Here is a 24,445-nt window from a genome sequence, read left to right on the forward strand (position 1 = left end):
AAAAATCAATCAGCAATGGATCAAAAGATCTAAATGTAAGGCATACAACTTTGAAACTACTAGATTGGTTAATGCTGTGTGTCATTCTGCTGAAATATTGCATTATACTCCATAGAATGCACTGGTATATCACATTAATCTAGAATTTTAAAAATAAAAATTAATATTTTAAAATGTTAGAAAAAATATAATAGCTTTACACTAAGATCCCAAAACAGGCTGGTGCCGCGGCTCAATAGGATAATTCTCTGCCTGCTGCGCCGGCACCCAGGGTCCTAATCCCCGTTGGGGCGCTGGATTCTGTCCCGGTTGCTTCTCTTCCAGTCCAGCTCTCTGCTATGGCCTGGGAGTGCAGTGGAGGATGGCCCAAGTCCTTGGGCCCTGCACCCGCGTGGGAGACCAGGAGAAGCACCTGGCTCCTGGCTTCAGATCAGCGTGGAACGCCGGCCGCAGCGGCCCTTTGGGGGTGAACCAACGTAAACGGAAGACCTTTCTCTCTGTCTCTCCTCTCACTGTCCACTCTACCTGTCAAAAAAAAAAAAATCCCAAAACAGAGGTCTGTCACACTGTGACCTTAGAAAAACGCTAACCTTTCTTGTTTCTTCTTCAGGAATATAAACATGATAATATCTACCTTATAGGGATGCAATGAAGAATAAACTACAGCACCAGTTAAGGTGCTCATTACAATGCCTTAATTCTAAGTAAATGTTGACAATTATTATTATTATTTTTTTATTTGACAGGTAGAGTTATAGACAGTGAGAGAGGGAGACAGAGAGAAAGGTCTTCCTTCTGTTGGTTCACTCCCCAAATGGCCGCTACGGCCGGCGCTGCGCCGATCTGAAGCCAGGAGCCAGGTGCTTCCTCCTGGTCTCCCATGCGGGTGCAGGGCCCAAGCACTTGGGCCATCCTCCACTGCCTTCCTGGGCCACAGCAGAGAGCTGGACTGGAAGAGGAGCAACCAGTATTAGAACCCGGCGCCCATATGGGATGCTGGCGCTGCAGGCAGAGGATTAACCAAGTGAGCCACGGCAGAGGATTAACCAAGTGAGCCACGGCACCGGTCCCAACAATTATTATGTTTATAATTTCTACTTCTTTTCATTTTGTAAACTTCTTTTAATCTGAATAAAATGACCTGAAAAATAGCACACAATGAATAGACTTCAGGACATTAGTATAGGCAATAGTTTTTAGATATGATCCAAGAAACCTAAGGCAAAAGCAAACAAAAATTAAATTATTAGGATTACATAAAATGAAGAAGCTACTGTGCAGAAAAAGATACAATCAAGAGAGTGAATAGACAGCTGCAGAATTTGAGAATATATTTACAAATTATTCATCTCATCTATCAGGGGATTAATACCCAATAAATTTAACAATTGAAAAGATTAAATAGCCATAAATATGCAAATAATCTGAGTTTTTAAATGGGCCAATGATCTAAATAAATATTTCAAATGAATATATATAAATGGCCCCCAAGTATATAAAATGATCAAATCACTAAGAATAAGGGAAACAGAAACTGAAATCACAATGATTTATCAGCTCATCCTAGTTATAAAAAGACAAAAAGTAACAAATGTAAGGATGCGAAGAGGACCTCTTTCTTTATGAGAATATTAGTATACCCACCATGGAAAACAGTATGAAAATTTCTCCAAAACTGCAAATGGAACTATGATATGCTCCAACTACTCCACTACTTATGATGAGGAAATATGAAGAGGAAATGTAATGAGTGTATTGAAGAGACGTCTTGTTCCCATGTAGCACTATTTATGATAACCAAGACATAGAAATAATCAAGGCGTCCACTGACAAATAGACAAAGTAAATGTAGTATAAACACAAAATGGAATATTACTCATCCATTGGGCTGAAATTCTATCAATTGTGGTAACACAAATAGAGTTGGGGAATATTAAGTAGTGACAAAAGTCAGATATGAAAGTCCAATGACACAGATTCTCACCTGTATGTTGAAATACTTAAAAGTAGATTCCCTAGATGTACACAGCAGAAAAGTGATCACTGATGTTGGAAATAGCAAGAGTGATCAGGGAAAGATGGAGCTTTGATAATGTGCACATGTACACAGGAGGAATGAGTTCTAATGACCAACAACACAATAGAGTTCACAAGTATTTATATGGGATGCTGGCACTGCAACTGGTGGCCCAACCCATTATGTCACAGTGCTGTCCTCTCCAGATTTTATGAATATCTAGAAAAGAGGAGTTCAGAGCTTCCCAAATTCAACAAATTGAAAATGTTTAAGGAGATGGGAATGCAAGTTATCCTGATTTGACCATTCTGTACTGTACATTAGCATGAAATTATCATGCTGTTTTACAAATACATGTATAATTACTATGTTACAATTAAAAATAAAGAAATGGACTTGCCCCAAATGGTAGAGTTAGAAATGTGCCAGGGGATTCTAATACAATCCCATCAAGGTTGCATGTACCAATGCCATCTCCCTAGTCCAAGTGATCAATTTCAGGTCACAATAGATCATAATGATAGGTCTAAGAGTCAAAGGAATCACACATACAAGACTAGTGTCTGCTAATACTAAGTGACAGAATAAAAAAGGGAGAGAACGATCCAACACGGGAAGTGAGATACACAGCAGACCCATAGAATAGCAGATGTCCTAAACAGCACTCTGGCCTCATAATCAGCCCTTAAGGCATGTGGATCCGGCTGAAAAGCCCATGAGAGTATTTCAGGCATGGAAAGCCAAGACATTCTGGAAAAAAAAAAAAAACTAAATGAAAGATCTCTGCAAGTGAGATCCCAGTAAATAGAACGGGCCATCAAGGAAGGAGGTACCTTTCTCTGAAGGGAGGAGAGAACTTCCACTTTGACTATGACCTTGTCTAAATAAGATCGCAGTCGGCGAACTCAAAAGGCTTCCATAGCCTTGGCAACTCATGACTAGAGCTAGGGAGATTACTGATGTCATAAACAAGAGTGTCAAATTGTTAAATCAACAAGAGGATTAACTGTGTACTTACTCCTCATGTAGGATTTCTGTCCTTAATGTGTTGTTCAATGTGAATTAATGCTATAACTAGTACTGAAATAGTATTTTACACTTTATGTTCTGTGTGGGTGCAAACTGATGAAATCTTTACTTAATATATACTAAATCGATCTTCTGTATATAAAGATAATTGAAAGTGAATCTTGATGTGAATGGAAGGGGAGAGGGAGCAGGAGATGGGAGGGGTGTAGGTGGGAGGGAAGTTATGGGGGGGGAAGCCATTTTAATCCATAAACTGTACTTTGGAAATTTATATTTACTAAATAAAAGTTTAAAAAAATTAAAAAAAAAGAAAAAGGATAACAAGAGAATATGTGAACCACTCAATATTATGCCAATAACCTAGAAAAGTTAAAAGTAATGGAAATAAATTGGCCAGCGCCATGGCTCAAGAGGCTAATCCTCCACCTGCGGTGCCAGCACACCAGGTCCTAGTCCTGGTTGGGGCAATGGATTCTGTCCCGGTTGCTCCTCTTCCAGTCCAGCTCTCTGCTATGGCCCAGGAGTGCAGTGGAGGATGGTCCAAGTCCTTGGGCCCTGCACCCGCGTGGGAGACCAGGAGAAGCACCTGGATCCTGGCTTCAGATCAGTGCGGTGCACCAGCCGCAGTGCACTGGCCACCGTGGCCTTTGGGGGTGAATCAACGTAAAAGGAAGACCTTTCTTTCTGTCTCTCTCACTGTCCACTCTGCCTGTTAAAATAAATAAATAAATAAATAATTTTTAAAAAGTAATGTAGAAATAAATATTTGAAAATCAGGATCTATCAAATCTTGTTAAAAAAGAAATGGATAGGAAGATTCCAAGATAACTTCATAGGGAAAAAACATACTATTTTAGATAATGGGGAATGAAAAAGAAAAAAATGTGGAGGAACTGCATTCCCATGGCAGAATTACAGAGAAATTTGTGGTAGAAATCTTACAGATGGTAGAAGGATGTTGTGGAGCAGCATAAAATGTGCAGACTGCACAACAAGTGCAGATATAACACCTGACCCACACAGCCAAGAGCTGGAGGATACACCAGCTTTGGAGTACAATGTGAGAGCAGACTGTGGCAGCCCATACTACTGGTGATACTGCCAGAGAGAGAGCCTTGCAGACTGCACTGTCTTTGAGCCCTACCTGGAGCCCTAATGGGGGTCAATGTACCCACCTAATCCAGCAAAAGAAAAGTACTTTTCTTTCTCCATATTCCTCCATATCCCTCCACAAAAGTGTCTGGAAACTGGTGGGGAGAAGGCATCATTTTGACAAAAGTGGCAGCTGCCATGGCTCTTGTGCTTCCATGTGATCAAGGGATTTTACCAGATGAAAAAATCTACATTCTCCACTGACTTTGAGTATGGCTGGGAGGGTTGACAGGACTTGGCACCCATACAGGACTGTGAAGTGACCCCATTCTCTCAACATATTACAGGCACTTAAAATGCCAAGGTGGAGTACCCACAGTCAGCTAGCTGGCTCAGCAAATGTCTCTGCTATCTCTGTGGATATGATAAGTTAGAAGAACAGAGAAGATCCTCTAAATCCTGTGACTGTGGGAGCCTTGTATGTTGTGACTATGGGAACTTGGTGACTGAACAGGGCACAGGGTATAGTTGGGTCTCTGAGCAATCACTGTATCTGGCACAAGGGGCTCAGAGCTCCCTGATTGCACAAGGTGGGTCATTGGAGAGGGATCTGTGCTCAGACTGAGGACTACTCAGATCGTCTGTGCAGTTCACATGGCAGCACCAGTGTGGGTTGCACCCAGTGTGGGATAACCCCAGATATTGATGACTTAGCCAACAGAGGTGACCATACCCTCTCCCTTGTTGAAAACAAGAGTAGATCTGAAACAACCAACTAGGATATCACACTGGATACTCGCCCCACAAGTTCATACCAAGCATCTTTTCTGACCAGAATGTAATGAAGATGAAAATTAACAACTCAATAGTCTTTAGAAAATGTGCAAATACATGGAGATTGAACAATAGGCTATTTTATAAACAGTAGGTCATAGAAGAAATTAAAATGGAAATTAAAAATCCTGGAAAAGAAAGATGATGACAATATCAAAATGTATGGGATACAGCTAAAGTAGTGTTGAGAGGAAAGTTTATAGCAATTGGAAACATATAAAATATATTAAGAAATTAGAAAAACATCAAATAGATGAGTTATCAATGCATCTCAAGGACCTAGAAAAACAACAACAAACCAAACCCAAATAATAGGGGAAATAAGTAAGTAATATTAGAGAATAGATAAACAAAACGGAAACAAAAACAATATAAAATATCAGTGAAGAGCCGTTTTTTGAAAAAATAAGCAAAATTGATACACAATTGGCACAACTTATCAAAAAAGATGACGAAGTCCCAAGTTATTAAAATCAGAGTTGAAAAAGCAGATGCAGCAATGCACACCACCTAAGAAAAAAGAATCATCAGGAAGAATTACAAACAGCTATTTTCCAACAAATTAGAAAATATAGAAGAAATGAAGAGATTCCTCTTAACATACAATCTAGCAAAACTGTCATGAAGACATCCAAAATGTAGACAGACAAATAACCAAGATGGAGATCAAATCAGTAATAAATACCCTCCAAACAAATAAAAGCAACAGATAGCTTCACCTATTGAATTACTATTGAATTCTACTAGACTTTTAAAGACAAACTAATACCAATTCTTCTCAAGCTATTCAAAAATGATTGAAAGAGAGAAGATAGTCCCAAGCTACTTTTATGAGGCTATTATCAACTTAGTTCCAAAACCAGAAAAAGATACAAGAAAAGAAATATAATTATAGACCAATAATACTCATGAACATAGATGTGAAATATCCTCAATCACATACTTGCTAATCTAACCCAACAACACATCTGGAAAATCACCCACCAAGTGAGATTTATCCCTCCTATGGTACGATGTTTCAATATGCAAAGTTCAATAAATATGATATATCACATTAACAAATTGACCATATAATCATCTCCATAGATGCAGAGAAACTATTTAATAACATACAACATCCTTTCATGATAAAAACCTTAAGTGTAGAAGGAAAATTTCTCAATGCATTCAAGGCAATTTACAACAAATACAAGGCCAGCTTCTTAAATGGGGGAAAGTTGGAACCATTTTCACTAAGATGTAGAACCAGACAAGAATGTCCAGTCTCACCACTGGTATTCAACATAGCCCTGAAAGTTTTACACACAGCTTTTAAGCAAGAAAAACAAATCAAAGGGATACAAATTGGAAAGGAGGAAGTGAAACTAACCCTCTTTGCAGATGCCTTGATTCTTTACATAGGGGATCCAAAAAACTCCACTAAAAGACTATCTGCCTTCAAAAGAGGATTCAGTAAAGTTGTAGGATATAAAATTGACACTCAAAAATCAGTAGCCCTTGTATACCCAGGAAATGACAAGGCTGAGAAAGAAGTTCTAAGACCAATTCCATGCACAATAATGGACTTATTGTACATGAGGCAAAGAATCAATAGCTTAGACTGCAGAGAAAGAGGGAGACAGCAGTAAGAGGTCTACATCACCTGACAATGATTTAAAAATAACTTTAAAAAGACTGTAATTGCTTATAAGATCTTAACATGGGTCTAATATAGTGACCTACTACTATAACTCTATGACTACTATATAACTATATAACTCTACATGACTACTACTACTAAAACTCTAGAGGTGTTTTATTGGTTATTACAATCCTGACCCTAGATTTAGGGTTGGGAGTGACTGCTACCTCCTGAATGCACTCTTGATAAAGGAGATATTATAGTATTATATTTTCTGTGTTTAGAGGAAATATTTTTGTTCTTACCATATTCAAGGCCAGAATAATATGTTTCTTGCACTGAGCCTTTTTAATTGTACTCAAAGTCTCCACCAGTGAGATTATAAAATTAAATAATCTCTGTAGTTGATCCAAAACAAATAAAAACAGTCTCAAAAATTACTGAATTAAGACAAACCATAAAAATAAAGATGGGGTATGGAGATGTAAACACCCGGGTTAGTTGGGTAAAATTTTCATTATAGGCCACTAAAAAGGTGTTATGCATGTGTGGCTGGACAGGCACAGGCAAACGTTGTCAACTTTCCTCTCAGACGGGACTCTGATACAGTTTGAATAAGTTGTATGCCGGCTCTGTACCAAGACAAGGATGCATGGGGAAATGAGACATACGATAATTTGTCATTGCCATTTCCAGCAAGGTCCCACTCCCTGGAATTTGTTCTTGTTTCCCCCCATATAGGCACACTGAATTACTCTTCCTCTCTGTCAAGGAGGGAGACAGAGTTTGATAAACCTGTAGAACAGTTATCAATCTGTGTTCAGGTCTGAAATGTCTCTGGTGAGTCTACTAGAAAGGAATATTCAACCATAAGCATAACACAGGCTGATGTCTGGTTGTTTAGTGGAAGGAGAAAACTTTATGACTGGTTGCCATTAAGTAGGACAGGGATTCACACTGTGGTGCAACTGCTGATCCCTTTCACCTCAGGGTTTCAAAATATATCCTGTATTGGTAAGGACCATCATCAATCACAGAGGTCATCAATAGCAGGGTCTTTTGACCTGCATGTATACTTAGACTCAACAGGAGTCCTTAGAGTGTTCCCTAATGAATTCAAGGCTCAAACCAAATAGCAATGGTTTTTGAGTCTTCTGTCTTCTGTTGGGTAACCATTGATAGAAAATATTGATTGGATTAATTATATTTGCTATAATCAACAAAAATTTATTAATTATATCTTTGATGCCCTCAAAGGAGTAGTCATTAATTAGTTCTACCAGCAGGACAAGTTGGGAAAACAGAGAGATTCTGACATGATGTTGGCAGAAAAAAAATGATGTTTGTGTAAAGATTGGAGGACAGTATTTTTTTTTTATTATTCCTAATAATACTATACCTGGTAGGTACTTTCCTAGAGCTTTACTAGGCCTGAAGGCCCTATCTAATGAATTAGTTGAAAATTCAGAAATTAATGATTCCTTTATAGGATGGCTGGAGAACTAATTTGGAAAATGGAGTAGAATGGCAGCCTCAATTCTAATCTCTCTCACCACTGTGGCAGGGTTCCCAACGACTGTGGGATTTGGTATTTTCCCTTCTGTAAGAGGACTCACCCAAAGACTAACAGAAGTGGCAATTAATAAACAAATGCCGGGGGGAGGAGGCAAGATGGCGGAATAGGAAGGGAGCACACTGATAGTCCGGGGAGAGACAGTTTAATAAAAGTGGAGATACTGCAGATTCAAGGAAGAGTAGGGGAGGAAACAGCAGAAGAAACTCTTCCGGAACGCGTGATTCACAGTGGACCTGCGTGGAGAGCGTGGAAGCCCACAGCTCAGGACACCAGCGCCAGACTCAACACACCAGCGCTGGAACGCGAGGTGAGCCGAACCTCAATAGCCCGAGACACCGGCAGGCAAGCGGAGAGAGGACACTAGAGGGAATGACCCCCGGGGGGGGGGGGAAGTTCACCAGGCTAACTGGAAGAGAGAGAGAGAGAAAAAAAAAAGGTGACTGGTATGGACACGGGTTTCTCTCTCTCCGCTCACCTCTCAAGGGCGAGCAAGACAAAGAGCAGGCGCCATCTTGGACATACGTCATAAGCAGAGCGACCTCAGGTCTGCACCGGCCCTGAGCCTAGCAGAAAAACCTGACTCTGGGCGGGGAGAATTAACAGGAGATTAGGACCTAGTAAATTCGTGGTGCTACTGAACTGAGACTGTGAAAAAAGAGACGGTGGGGGAGAGAACTCACGGAATTCACATGAGCACTCTCCAGAGACGCTACAATTCCGTAACTTTGGCAACCCAGTGGGAGACTGGAGGAGAATCTGAGCCCACCCTGAGGGCAGAACAGATTCCCTGTGTTGTCCTTGGGAAAGAGCTTCCTATCTCTGGCTCCTGTGGGTATATCATTTGCCTGCTAACTACCTCCAACTTCGTTCAGCTGTGTGGAATTACTTCCCTTTTGAATCAAAAAAACAAAGAGAGAGAGAGATCTACCATGCCTAACCTGGGAGAGTCACCTTTGGCACACCAGAGCTCTCAGGCCACACCCATCTCAAGCCTCTAAGGCTCTGTCAAAAACAGACAGTCCACTTAATATAGAATCTTAGTATAACAAGAAAAAGCACCACAGTAAAGAAACCAAGTATCTCCAATATGCCAAATAACAAACGCAAAAACGGAGGTAATAAAAACAAGGAAGTCACTATGATGCCCCCAAATGAAAAAGACATCCAAATTCAAGATTATGAAGATGATGAGTTAGAAGAAATGCAAGAAGCAGATCTCAAAAAATTGATAAGAACATTAAGAAGTACTCAAAAACAAATTTTGAACTACAGAAATCCTTAATGGACAAGGTAGAAAATCTCTCATGAAAATGAAATATTAAGGAGGAATCAAAATGGAATGAAACAACTAGTACAACAGGAAACTGTGATAGTGACGAGAAATCATAATGAAGTGAAGAATTCAATAGATCAAATGAAAAACACAATAGAGAGCCTTACAAACAGAATGGGTGAAGCAGAAGAGAGAATTTCGGAGTCAGAAGACAGAGAACAGGAAAGAATACAGTCAGACCAAAGAAAAGAAGAGGAAATTAGAAATCTAAAACATATTGTCAGGAATCTGCAGGATACTATTAAAAAAACCAACATTCGGGTTCTAGGCGTTCCTGAAGGCATGGAGAGGGAGAAAGGATTAGAAGGCCTTTTTAGTGAGATATTAGCAGAAAATTTCCCAGGTTTGGAGAAGGACAGAGAAATCCTAGTACAGGAAGCTCATAGAACCCCCAATAAACATGACCAAAAGAGATCCTCACCACGACACGTTGTAATTAAACTCTCCGCAGTGAAACAGAAAGAAAAGATCCTAAAATGTGCAAGAGAGAAACGTCAGATTACTCTCAGAGGATCTCAATCAGACTCACAGCTGACTTCTCATCAGAAACCCTACAAGCTAGGAAGGAATGGCGAGATACAGCCCAGGTACTAAGAGAGAACAACTGCCAGCCCAGAATATTATATCCTGCAAAGCTATCATTTGTGAATGAAGGTGAAATAAAGACTTTTCATAGCAAACAGAAATTGAAAGACTTTGTCGCCACTCGTCCAGCCCTGCAAAAGATGCTTAAAGATGTGTTACACACAGAAACACAGAAACACGGACATCAATATGAAAGAAGGTAAAGGAAGGAAACCTCACAGCAAAAGATCACAGGGAATTCAAAGCATATATTAGAACTTATCTTTGGCAAATGGCAGGGCAAAGTTACCACTTATCATTAGTCACATTTAACGTGAATGGCCTGAACTGTCCAGTTAAAAGACACAGATTGGCTGATTGGGTTAAGGAACAAAACCCATCTATTTGCTGCTTACAAGAAGCACATCTTTCCAACAAAGATGCATACAGACTGAAAGTGAAAGGCTGGAAAAAGATATACCATGCCAACAGAAATGAAAAAAGAGCGAGCGTAGCCATCTTAATATCAGACAACATAAACTTTAACACAAAAACTGTTAAGAGAGACAAAGAGGGACACTATATAATGATTAAGGGATCAATACAACAAGAAGATATAACAATTATCAATGTATATGCACCTAACTACAGGGCACCGGTTTATCTAAAAGATTTGTTAAGGGACTTAAAGGGAGACTTAGACCCCAATACAATAGTACTGGGGGACTTCAATACTCCACTCTCAGAAATAGACAGATCAACAGGACAGAAGATCAACAAGGAGACAGTAGATTTAAACGACACTATAGCCCAAATGGATCTAACAGATATCTACAGAACTTTCAATCCTACAGCTAAAGGTTTTACATTCTTCTCAGCAGTACATGGAACCTTCTCTAGGATTGACTACATACTAGGCCATAAAGCAAGTCTCAGCAAATTCAAAAAATTAGAATCATACCATGCAGCTTCTCAGACCATAAAGGAATGAAGTTGGAAATTAGCAACTCAGGAATCCCTAGAGCATACGCAAACACATGGAGATTCAACAACATGCTCCTGAATGAACAATGGGTCATAGAAGAAATTAAAAGAGAAATCAAAAATTTTCTGGAAGTAAATGAGGATAACAGCACAACATACCAAAACTTATGGGACGCAGCAAAAGCAGTGTTAAGAGGAAAGTTTATAGCAATAGGTGCCTACATCAAGAAATTGGAAAGGCACCAAATAGATGAGCTTTCAACGCATCTCAAGGATCTAGAAAAACTGCAGCAAACCAGACCCAAATCTAGTAGGAGAAGAGAAATAATTAAAATCAGAGAAGAAATCAACAGGATTGAATCCAAAGAAACACTACAAAAAATCAGCCAAACGAGGAGCTGGTTTTTTGAAAAAATAAACAAAATTGACACCCCATTGGCCCAACTAACTAAAAAAAGAAGAGAAAAGACCCAAATCAATAAAATCAGAGATGAAAAAGGAAACGTAACAACAGACACCACAGACATAAAAAGAATCATCAGAAATTACTACAAGGACTTGTAGGCCAGCAAACAGGGAAACCTATCAGAAATGGATAGATTCCTGGACACATGCAATCTACCAAAATTGAACCAGGAAGACATCGAAAACCTAAACAGACCCATAACTGAAACAGAAATTGAAACAGTAATAAAAGCCCTCCCAACAAAGAAAAGCCCAGGACCAGATGGATTCACTGCTGAATTCTACCAGACATTTAAAGCAGAACTGACTCCAATGCTTCTCAAACTATTCAGAACAATCGAAAAAGAGGGAATCCTCCCAAATTCTTTCTATGAAGCCAGCATCACCTTAATTCCTTCCTGGAAAATGATGCAGCACTGAAAGAGAATTACAGACCAATATCCCAGATGAACATAGATGCAAAAATCCTCAATAAAATTCTTGCCAATAGAATGCAACAACACATCAGGAAAATCATCCACCCAGACCAAGTGGGATTTATCCCTGGTATGCAGGGATGGTTCAACATTCGCAAATCAATCAATAAAATTCACCACATTAACAGACTGCAAAAGAAAAACCATATGATTATCTCAATAGGTGCCGAGAAAGCATTTGATAAAATACAACACCCGTTCATGATGAAAACTCAAAGCAAACTGGGTATGGAAGGAACATTCCTCAATAGCATCAAAGCAATCTATGAAAAAACCACAGCCAACATCCTATTGAATGGGGAAAAGTTGGAAGCATTTCCACTGAGATCTGGTACCAGGCAGGGATGCCCACTCTCACCTCTGCTATTCAATATAGTTCTGGAGGTTCTAGCCAGAGCTATTAGGCAAGAAAAAGAAATTAAAGGGATACAAATTGGGAAGGAAGAACTCAAACTATCCCTCTTTGCAGATGATATGATTCTTTATTTAGGGGACCCAAAGAACTCTACTAAGAGACTATTGGAACTCATAGAAGATTTTGGCAAAGTAGCAGGGTATAAAATCGATGCACAAAAATCAACAGCCTTTGTATACACAGACAATGCCATGGCTGAGGAAGAACTTCTAAGATCAATCCCATTCACAATAGCTACAAAAACAATCAAATACCTTGGAATAAACTTAACCAAGGACGTTAAAGATCTCTATGATGAAAAATACAAAACCTTAAAGAAAGAAATAGAAGAGGATACCAAGAAATGGAAAAATCTTCCATGTTCATGGATTGGAAAAATCAATATCAACAAAATGTCCATTCTCCCAAAAGCAGTTTATAGATTCAATGCAATCCCAATCAAGATACCAAAGACATTCTTCTCAGATCTAGAAAAAATGATGCTGAAATTTATATGGAGATACAGGAGACCTCGAATAGCTAAAGCAATCTTGTACAACAAAAACAAAGCCGGAGGCATCACAATACCAGATTTCAGGACATACTACAGGGCAGTTGTAATCAAAACAGCATGGTACTGGTACAGAAACAGATGGAAAGACCAATGGAACAGAATAGAAACCCCAGAAATCAACCCAAACATCTACAGCCAACTCATATTTGATCAAGGATCCAAAACCAATCCCTGGAGTAAGGACAGTCTATTCAATAAATGGTGCTGGGAACATTGGATTTCCACGTGCAGAATAATGAAGCAAGACCCCTACCTTTCACCTTACACAGAAATCCACTCAACATGGATTAAAGACTTAAATCTCGACCTGACACCATCAAATTATTAGAGAGCATTGGAAAAACCCTGCAAGATATAGCTACCGGCAATGACTTCTTGGAAAACACCCCAGAAGCACAGGCAGTCAAGGCCAAAATTAACATTTGGGATTGCATCAAATTGAGAAGTTTCTGTACTGCAAAAGAAACAGTCAGGAAACTGCAGAGACAACCGACAGAATGAGAAAATATATTTACAAACTATGCAACTGATAAAGGGTTGATAACCAGAATCTACAAAGAAATCAAGAAACTCCACAACATCAAAACAAACAACTCACTTAAGAGATGGGCCACGGACCTCAAAAGACATTTTTCAAAAGAGGAAATCCAAATGGCCAACAGACACATGAAAAAATGTTCAAGATCACTAGCAATCAGGGAAATGCAAATCAAAACCACAATGAGGTTCCACCTCACCCCGGTTAGAATGGCTCACATGCAGAAATCTACCAACAACAGATGCTGGAGAGGATGTGGGGAAAAAGGGACACTAACCCACTGTTGGTGGGAATGCAAACTGGTCAAGCCACTATGGAAATCAGTCTGGAGATTCCTCAGAAACCGGAAGATAACCCTACCATTCAACCCAGCCATCCCACTCCTTGGAATTTACCCAAAGGAAATGAAATTGGCAAACAAAAAAGCAGTCTGCACATTAATGTTTATTGCAGCTCAATTCACAATAGCTAATACCTGGAACCAACCCAAATGCCCATCAACAGTAGAATAGATAAAGAAATTATGGGACATGTACTCTACAGAATACTATACAGCAGTCAAAAACAACGAAACCCAGTCATTTGCAACAAGATGGAGGAATTTGGAAAACATCATGCTGAGTGAATTAAGCCAGTCCCAAAGGGACAAATATCAGATGTTCTCCCTGATTGGCGACAACTAACTGAGCACCAAAGGGGAAACTTGTTGAAGTGAAATGGACACTATGAGAAACAGTGACTTGATCAGCTCTTGTCCTGACGGTTGATGTACAATGTAATACTTTATCCATTTTAGTATTTTTTTTGTTCTAGTACCATTGGTTGAACTCTGTAATTAACACACAATTATTCTTAGGTGTTTAAATTTTAACTGAAAAGTGACCCCTGTTAGGAATTTGGAAAACATTATGCTGAGTGAAATAAGCCAATCCCAAAGGGACAAATACCACTTGTTCTCCTTGATAGGTGACAATTAACTGAGCACCAAAAAGGAAACCTGTTAAAGTGAAATGAACACTATGAGAAACGGTGACTTGATCAGCCCTCACCCTGACTGTTGATGAGCAGCTTAATATGTTATCCCTCTTAGTATTTTTTTTGTTTGTTCTACTTAATACTTTTGGTTGAATACTGTAATCAATACACAATTCTTCTTAAGTGCTGAAACTTAACTGAAAAGTGATCGCTGTTAAATATAAGAGTGGGAATAGAGAGGGAAGAGATGTGCAGTTCGGGACATGCTCAAGCTGACTTACCTCAAACAGTAGAGTTAGAAACATACCAGGGGATTTGAATTCAATCCCATCGAGGTGGCATGTACCAATGCCATCTCACTAGTCCCACTGATCAATTTCTGTTCACAATTGACCATAATGATAGGACTAATAACCAAAGGGATCACATAAACAAGAATAGTTTCTGCAAATACTAGCTGATAGAATCAAAAAGGGAGAGAATGGTCCAACATGGGAAGTGAGATACACAGCAGACCCATAGAATGGCAAATGTCCTAACAGCACTCTGGCCTCATAATGAGCCCTTAAGGCATGCGGATCCGGCTGAAAAGCCCATGAGAGTATTTCAGGCATGGAAAGCCAAGACACTCTGGGGGAAAAAAAAAAAAACTAAATGAAAGATCTCTGCGAGTGAGATCCCAGTGGAAAGAATGGGTCATCAAAGAAGGAGGTACCTTTCTCTGAAGGGAGGAGAGAACTTCCACTTTGACCATGGCCTTGTCTAATAGTGATCAGAGTCAGTGAACTCAGGGGGCTCCCATAGCCTTGGCAGCTCATGACAAGAGCCTAGGGTGATTACTGATGCCATAAACAAGAGTGTCAATTTGTTAAGTCAACAACAGGAGTCACTGTGCACTTACTCCTCATGTAGGATCTTTGTCCTTAGTGTGCTGTACATTGAGATTTAATGCTATAACGAGTACTCAAACAGTATTTTTCACTTTATGTTTCTGTGTGGGAGCAAACTGTTGAAATCTTTACTTAATGTATGCTAAACTGATCTGTATATAAAGAGAATCGAAAATGAATCTTGACATGAATGGAAGGGGAGAGGGAGTGGATAAGGGGAGGGTTGCGGGTTGGAGGGACGTATGTGAGGGAAGTTATTGTAATCAATATTCTGTACTTTGGAAATTTATATTCATTAAATAAAAGTTAAAAAAATTACAAAAAAATAAACAAATTCCATTAACATACAAATGGATGAAGATTATGAAGAATAGCATAAAAACTGTTAAGCCAGTTTAATGTCAGAGTATTAAATAAAAATAACACCGAACAGTATGAAGAAAAAAAGGAGATTTGTAAGAAATTGCCATGATGTATTTTTATAAAAGTATTAGCTTAGCTTAGTTTGGCCATGATAAGAAGCCTCATTATCAAGTAGGATAGAGTTGAAAAACCCAAAAGTATGTCAACTGCTGAGTTTGCTTTGCAGACCATGCAATTCTTTATAATCTTTAGCAATTCTGAAACCTGTACTGTCTCAATACATGGCTACCCATTACACAGTGCTCTCCAGTCTCAGTTCCTGGAATTATGGAAACCCTGTCATTATCACAATGTAACTCTCCCTCCCTTATCTTAAATCTGCCCAATAACACTCAACCCCATTTCCCAAACTTTGAGGCACCATGTGAAGTTGAGATTGTACTTCCCAAGTTGCTCAACCAATGAGGAGCTAGTTGAAAGCCCCTTTGTGTGGTAGGGTTAAAAGGAGCTGAGTTTCTGAGTGAGGTGCCTGCTGCCAACTGCTGGTCACCATTCCTGAAATTGCAGGGCAAACAATGCTTCACTTTCTGCTTATTTCATTTTTCTGAGTCCATCCTTTCATAGGTAGGCTGTCTTAGGTTGACTTATTTCCCCACAAAATTCAGAATCTTCCATATTTAAAATAACCAATAACCTTAATTGTATCTGAAAACTTAGCTCCTCCATACCATCTACTGTAACATTTACAAGTTCCAGAAACTGAAACATGGACATCTTTGAGAAGTCATTAATGTGCACACCACATGGTCTAAGAACTGGTAAAAATGACAAGATTCAACAATAACTTGTGTACAAGAAACTCATTTTAAATATAAACAAAAATTTATTGAAAGTAAAAGAAGAAAGTTTCTTGGGATTTTCTACAAAGATAATATGTCATCTGCAACTAAACAATTTTATTTCTTCCTTTTAGATTTGTATGTCTTGTATATACTTTAACTTGTGTTATCACACTTGTTGGGATTGTCGGAAAGCTCCATGTTAACTGATGAGGAAAGATATCAATTCCCTTTTTGTGCCTTAGGAGAAAAGCACTGTTAAGCCACTATTAACTATAGACTTTTAAAAAAAGATATATACATGCACTTTGTCAAATTGAAGAAGTTCATGTTTTTTCTATTTCTCTATGTGCATTTTTCTGAGAGTTTTAATAGTGAATGAATATCAGATTTGTTTTTGTTTCTGCATCAGTTTATGTGATCATGTTATTTTTCAACATTAGCTGGTTACTAGGATTGACTTTTGAATATTAACGAAGCATCATTTCCCTGTGCCAGGGACCCCTCCCTAAACAACAGAAAATGAATATTAAAGCTGTAAAGGGATGGTGGCTATGGACAGATATGGTAGGTCCGTTCCAGTAGGGGTTTTCAAAATATAAGGGGGCAAAGGAGACTTTCCAAGAAAAACCACCTCACAATTTACACAGTTTTAGTATATGCATGTGTAGCCTTGTAACAATTATGTAAGCAGTGCTATAGCTCTAAAATATCCAATCAAAATATGTATAACCAAATATGTAAAGGTAAGTTTACAGTTGTTTGTGCCAGGGTATGTAAGACAATGGCCTGTTTTGTTCAGGGCCCAGGTTCTGGATACAAATCCTCTGGGACTGCAGACATAAAATAAAGTCTGCTTCCTGCTGAGAGCTCTGGTGTCCCACCTCTCTGACTCAAGATTCCTGCTACATGTAAGGGGCCTCCAGTCCAGGATTCAGAGACAGTGTTTTCACCTCCTTTGTCACTAGGGTACAAATCCCTGGGACACCCAGAGAGACACCCTGCCCCCATGCACTAGCAGACTGGCTGATCCCTATGGGACTAGCCTTCCCGACAAGCCAAGGCAAAGACTCTGGGAGCACAAAAGAACTCAGTGAAGCACCAGAAGTGCCCAGTGAGGTGCAGAAACCAGTGAAGGGAACTACTAAGACTAGTTGGAACCTGGTTTACAAAGTGGAAGAATATAAAAGGCAGAAGGGAAGCCTGACCACCTCCCAGAACTGTCATGTAGTCTCACAAGATTGGAGGGAGTACCAAGGTGGGAAGGCTCTGCTGAGATGAAAGTTGCAATTCTTAGGAATTAGGGTGGTGGGTTGGAAATGTTGCTTGTGTAATAAAAACTTTTTGAAAAGAAATATTCAGGAAACTATGGTGTTAAAATGCCTTCCGGGTAACAGATGTTATGCATATGTTATATGTGTGTACATGTTGTATGTTTATGGGGAAAAATTTTGTTCAGAGCTCTGTTTTAATTGGTGTACAGATAAAATAACATACATACATACACACACACACATATATATAGAGTGTGTGTTAAATTAACTGAAAATATTTTTGTTCACATAGAAATGGGTTGCTTTAATTTTTTTTAAAAAAAGTCAAATTATCTTAAAAATGCTGACCAGATCCTAAAATAGTTCATTTCATCTGGGAAGCCAGAGAAGGGTCCCCCATCTTGCACCAACACTGTGTCTTCTACTACCTACCAGAGCCCAGCAATTAAATATTTCAAGTCTCTATCAGTATGTACAGATTAATTCCCCAAGCCTTATGAAAGGGATAACTACCCTTTTTTCTGTAATAATGCATGGTCATATATAAAAGACCAAACAGCACAACAACAAAAAAAATAAATAAAAACTTAACTGTGTTACATACAGTTTTGCAGTTAGATTTTTTTAAAAGCCCCCCTTTTGAACTAAACAATAAAAGAGAAAGATAAAAAGTTCTACTAATGACTTCAAAATGTATAGACAAGTTGGGTATGGTGATCATCATCTTTTGATCTTACCTAAAAGGACATACCTCTCCTCATGGACATTGTCTTATCTTCACGGGGAAAAAAATCATACCTGTGACTACAGATTTCTGGGTCAGGACTCTAAGATCAGGGATGGGACTAAACATCCCCTTTGCTGATGTCCTAAAGTCTGCCTCTATAGTCTACTTTAAAGAGACCCAGTAAGAAGAGGAGCCAGCTAGGCAACAGGAACAATAGAGGGATGGCTGGCTGATCAACTAACAATAGCTTTACACATTGATCTGCCATCAAGGAAACCCACCAAAGCCAGTCTAGGCCAAATGGCATAGGTTTTCTTTTTTTCTTTTCTTATTCATTTTTAGATTTATTTTATTTATTTATTAGAAAACTTTTATTTAATAAATATAAATTTCCAAAGTACAACTTTTGGGCCGGTGCCACGGCTCAATAGGCTAATCCTCCACCTGCGGCGCCGGCACACCAGGTTCTAGTCCCGGTTGGGGCACCAGATTCTGTTCCGGTCTCTCCTCTTCCTGTCCTGCTTTCTGCTGTGGCCTGGGAGTGCAGTGGAGGATGGCCCAAGTGCTTGGGCCCTGCACCCGCGTGGGAGACCAGGAGAAGCACCTGGCTCCTGGCTTCAGATCAGCACAGTGTGCTGGCCGCAGCGGCCATTGAGGGGTGAACCAATGGAAAAGGAAGACCTTTGTCTCTCTTTCTCTCTCACTGTCCACTCTGTCAAAAATAAATAAATAAATAAAAATAAACAAAGTACAACTTTTGGATGATAGTGGTTCTTCCCCCCATAACCACCCTCTTACCTGCAAACCATCCCATCTCCTACTCCCTCTCCCATCCCATTCTTCATTAAGATTCATTTTTAATTATCTTTATATACAGAAGATTAACTTAGTATATACTAAGTAAAGATTTCAACAGACTGCACCCACACAGACACACAAAGTACAAAGTACTGTTTTAATACTAGTTTTACCATTAATTCTCATAGTATAACACATTAAGGACAGAGATCCTACATGGGGAGTAAGTGCAAAGTGACTCCTGTTATTGATTTAAAATTGGCACTCTTATTTATGGCATAGATTTTCAATATGGAAAACCAGGGTTTTGGGCAAACATCAGTCATAACAAAAGCCAATCTCTAAAGAGTCCTATAAGCTCTGCCAAGAGCTAGGCCACTAAAAACAAAATGGTCCCAGGGTTGAATAACTCCAGGGTAAGGACTGCACACCCTGTTGGCCCTCCCCTAGGCTGAAAAGGTCCTTCAAACTTTCCAGCTTCCAAAGTAACCACCGCTATTGAGGGGACGGTCTAGAGCCAATAATGTTAAAGACAGGACTGTATATTTCCTTTTAAAAATGCTGCTTATTCATCACTAACCTTGTCTCAGGCCAACTCTCTTCCTAGGCCAAGTCAGGTGATGAGAGCCAAAAAGGGGTCTTCCCTAAGGAGGTGTCCTTGCTTACACTACATTTCTATTACTGCTGCTATAATCTGTGGTCAATGTTCTCACAAAAACAAAGGCCTAGATTTTAAACTATCACAGAACTCATATCTGTTCCTAGGCTTTCATTGTTATTTCTAAATTTCAAGGTACCTTGCTGCCTGATAGCCCCTGAAACTTTGGGCCTGTTTAATGCCAACAACTCAAAGTTAGAGTTCCTTACCTATGGAGATACAAAAGGAGTTGTATTCATTAGGACTCCGCACAGCAGTTGCTGAAAAGGGAACCAGAGGTGGTCTCCTGGATCCACAAAGTAAATATGGCATCAAAAGGTGACTGGGAGTACATCTCTGATCCAATGACACCATATAATTCATTCATTCATTCATTCATTTTGACAGGCAGAGTTAGACAGTGAGAGAGAGAGAGACAGAGAGAAAGGTCTTCCTTTTTCTGTTGGTTCACCCCCTAGGTGGCCCCTACAGCTGGCGCACTGTGCTGATCCTAAGCCAGGAGCCAGGCGCCTCCTCCTGGTCTCTCATGCAGGTGCAGGGCCCAAGGACCTGGGCCATCCTCCACTGCACTCCCGGGCCACAGCAGAGAGCTGGAGTGGAAGAGGGGCAACCAGGACAGAACCAGCACCCCAACCGGAACTAAAACCCGCAAGTGGAGGATTAGCCTAGTGAGCTGCGGCACCAGCCAACACCATACAATTCAATAATCTAAAATAAACAAGCCGAGTCTCAAGAGATCCCCCAAAGACAACAGCTGTGCTTTAGTCATTCTGAAAGCTGACTAATCTATGCACCGCAGATGCTTGATGAATTAACTGCCTAACAAAATAAGTACATTGTTCTTATTCTCTAATAATTACAATACGTTATAGTCAACCGTAAAGCAGAATGTTTACAAACCGTTTTTGTTAAAAAAAAAAAAACAAAAAAAAACAAGTTTACTAACACTGCTTCAGCTGACTGGACTCAGGGCTTCACTTCTTTTGGATAGTGTGAATAACTCTTATAAAGTGGTATAAAGTCAAGGTCATGAAAAATAAAATAGGGGGCAGCGTTGTGGTGTAGCGGTAAAGCTGCCACCTGTAGTGCTGGTGTCCCATGTGGGCACAGGTTCAAGTCTTGGCTGCTCCACTTCTGATCCAGCTCTCTGCTATGGTCTGGGAAAGCAGGAGAAGATGGCCAAAGTGTTTGGGCCCCTGCACCCATGTGGGAGACCCGAGGAAACTCTCTGCTCCTGGCTTTGTATGGGTGCAGCTCCGGCCACTGCGGCCATTTGAAGAGTGAACAAGCGAATAGAGGACCTCTCTTTCTGTCTCTTTCTCCTCTCTGCCTCTCTGTAACTCTGCCTTTCAAATAAACAAATAATTTTTAAAAATATATAAACCTTTAAACCAAGGTGACTCTCTTTGATCCTGAGAGAGTCTGTGCATCAAAGGGGTTAATGCAGCAAGGATGTCTCCAAAAACTAAAGAACACAAATAATTAAGCTGTAAAGGAGAACCAGCTAAGGGCAGATATGGTGCAGGATTTCCAGCAGGGGCTTTCTGAGAACAAGGGGGCAAAAGGATCTTTCCAAGAAAAGCCACTTCCCAACCTAAACAGTGTTCGTTACACATGTGAAACCTTGTAAAATTATGTAAGCAGTGCTATAGCTCTAAAATACCCAAAATATGTATAATCAAATATATAAAGAGAAACTTAAAGTCACTTGTGCCAGGGTATATAAGACAATGCACTGTTATGTCCAGGGCCCCAAGATTCTGGATAAAAATCCCCTGGGACTGAAGGTATCAAATAAAATCTGCTTCCCGATGAAAGCCTTGGTGCCCCACCTCTCTGTCCAAGACTACCACTGCATCCCTAGAATAAATCCTAGTTGGTATAATGTAGCAAAGAAAAAAGCAGTAGAATATAAATCATCAGAATCAATCTGAATGTGAGGCAGAGGGGTGTGTCTGCAAAATGGAAAAGTGGAGAATTCTGGGAAGCTGCCCGCCTCAGAAGCATGGAAAATCTACAGAAAGGGTCAGAATCAACTTCAGAACTCCGGGAAAAGTCACAGGATCACAGCCCCTGACAATTGCTTAATCAGAGGCAACACTCACGAGGCAAAACCCAGGACATGGACAGATCTCTGCCACTTTGACCTCCTCCTCCGGGGCTCCAAGCCCTCCCCTGCGCAGGGGCCTCCTAGCGGCTCTCACGCCCTGGCCAGGAGGTGGGCGCAGGGTTCCCTGAGGACAGCGCATGCCTGGTCCCCGGAGCGCCCAATTCCTGTGTTTTTCCCCTGGGGGCTAACACAAAGGACTTACCTGTGGTCGTCTTCACTCCTCGGGGTCTCTAGTCAGGCAGGGGCTGCACAACGGCTTCTCCTCAGGTTCCCAAAGGCGCGGCGCGCGGCGCGGGCGCCGTGGGCGCGCGTCCAACGGTCTCCGCGTGGTGCCGCCGCCGCCGCCGCCGCCGCTGCCTCGCCTCCCCCTGGTGGCGGCAGGAGGAAGCGGACGCGACTGACCGGAGAGCGGCAGTGCAGGAAGCAGGCGGCTTCCACAGCCGTCCCAGGGCTCCGAAGAGCGGAGATCGCCTCCTTCTCTGCTTTGGATCGGCCACCGGCTCTGGACTGACCGGCGTCACCGTCTTCCTGTGCCGCCAGCTCCCGGAGCACCCGGATCCCTGAGCTGTACTCAACTGGTTCCCATTTCACAGCAAGGTGGTGATGGCTGCCTCTAAGATCCAGTCAAGGCCGACCAGACACGGAGCGTCTTGATCGCTAGGGCTGCAAGAAGCAGGAGGAGCTGCCCGAGCTTCTGCAGGGAGCCTGAGGACCACAGGCTGCTGGTAAGAAGCAGGCAGGACCCACACCCACGGGGCGCCCAGAGGGAGCCTGGTGGTACTGCTGGAGAGTGTATGAGGGTAATGGGGGCTCCTGGGTATATTTGAGATCCTAGGCCGAAGAACAATCGTGTCGGTTTTTGTTGTCACAGTTACGGAAGAGTGAGTGAAAGATGGGTTAGCCTCTATTTAAATAGGAAGCAGGAGAAAGTGAGTCCATCTCAGGTGTGTGCTGTAATAAATCTGTACAGGCAGAGTCGCTGGAAAAAAAAAAAAAATAAGCTGGGTTGGTTCCCAGCAATGGGAATTCCAAGGACCCTTCCCTCGGTTGTAACTGCTGCCCACACCTCTGGATGGCCGCCTCCTGTGAAACAGAATCCTGACAGCCACCCCGTGCCATCTTATTCGGAGAGGCTTTTTATCTTCCTTGTCAATCACCTGAATGAAACTTGAAAACTGTGGATTTGTCATGTAATTTTTTCAGTCTACTTGTAGGTTTTTTAGACAATTTAAAATTATGGTAAAAAAGAATACAAAATAATTTAGTAAGTCAAAGTGATGTCAGATTTATGTTAGATGTCATATCTGTTTCCCCTCCCCTTATGTCATTTCTTTACAACAATATTCTTTTTATTTCTATGCATTTATTTCCCATTTGGCATCAGTCTGATTTATCAATTTAAAATACTTGTGGATGTATTTTCCCATAAACTGTTTTGTCATTCACAGCATTAATGTATTCCATAAATCCTTCTGTGGTGATAATGAATCAAATATATCCTTGGTATGAAGAAATCCATCCATTTTTAATATTGTTTCCTAGCACAGCATTGTTTTGTATATTGCAGATTTTAGTTATTTCAGTATGACACAATTAACTATTTTGCCATAACAATTTTTATGTTCAGGAATTTGTCACCTGATTTGAGTCCTCAGGTCTAGGCTCTGTCTCCAGCTTCCCATTGTGAATGCTTCACTATAACTCAATAGTCATTTCAGATGAAGTGTAACTCCACAGTGTTGGTGATTTTAGGACAATATTTAATAAATACATATTAAGAAAATCGTATTTGTAAAATTCGATTTAGGATGCTCTATTAGCAAATTAATTTATTCATAGTCTCTCTTCAAACAGAATAATTTAGAATAATATAATTCTTATTATAAATTGATCGTAATAAGTATTTTTCATTTTTAAGTGACTTTTTTGATTAACTTCCATGTTTTCACTAACTGAGCTGAGGAGTCTATCTTCCATGCCAGGCAGTGATGACTGCCCCGTAGTAGAGTCAGATGGTCTTCGTGCTACTCAGCTATTATTAGAGGCTTAAAAGCGTGAGGGCACCTTAGAAGGTCTCATCTTTTCTAGCTTGTTAGTAGGGCCTGTTTGTCACATGATTAACTTTTGAGCCACTGGACAGTTTTGACTGAGCATTATTTCATCTCTACCCACTTTAGATTTGTTTTGAAACATACTGGTACTTTATCTAAAACTCTTGCACCTCCTCAAATAATTCAGAAATGAGGAGGGAAGGAAAACTTTTGACTAAGATGTAGGGAGGAGAGTAAAAACTATCTCTTATGTAGAATTTAGC

General features: G+C 40.4%; 1 long non-coding RNA gene across 1 annotated transcript in view; it reads left to right on the plus strand.

Annotated features, from left to right (window-relative positions):
* The window catches only part of LOC103349278 (uncharacterized), a 91,043-nt gene that overhangs the window by 2,421 nt on the left and 64,177 nt on the right, over positions 1-24,445 (plus strand). The window contains exon 2 of the long non-coding RNA XR_517493.3: positions 21,967-22,856. This is a non-coding gene — a long non-coding RNA (uncharacterized lncRNA). The remainder of the gene's footprint in view (positions 1-21,966; positions 22,857-24,445) is intronic.

This window comes from Oryctolagus cuniculus, chromosome 10 (genome assembly GCF_964237555.1).
Source record: "Oryctolagus cuniculus chromosome 10, mOryCun1.1, whole genome shotgun sequence".
Classification (NCBI taxonomy): Eukaryota; Metazoa; Chordata; class Mammalia; order Lagomorpha; family Leporidae; genus Oryctolagus; species Oryctolagus cuniculus.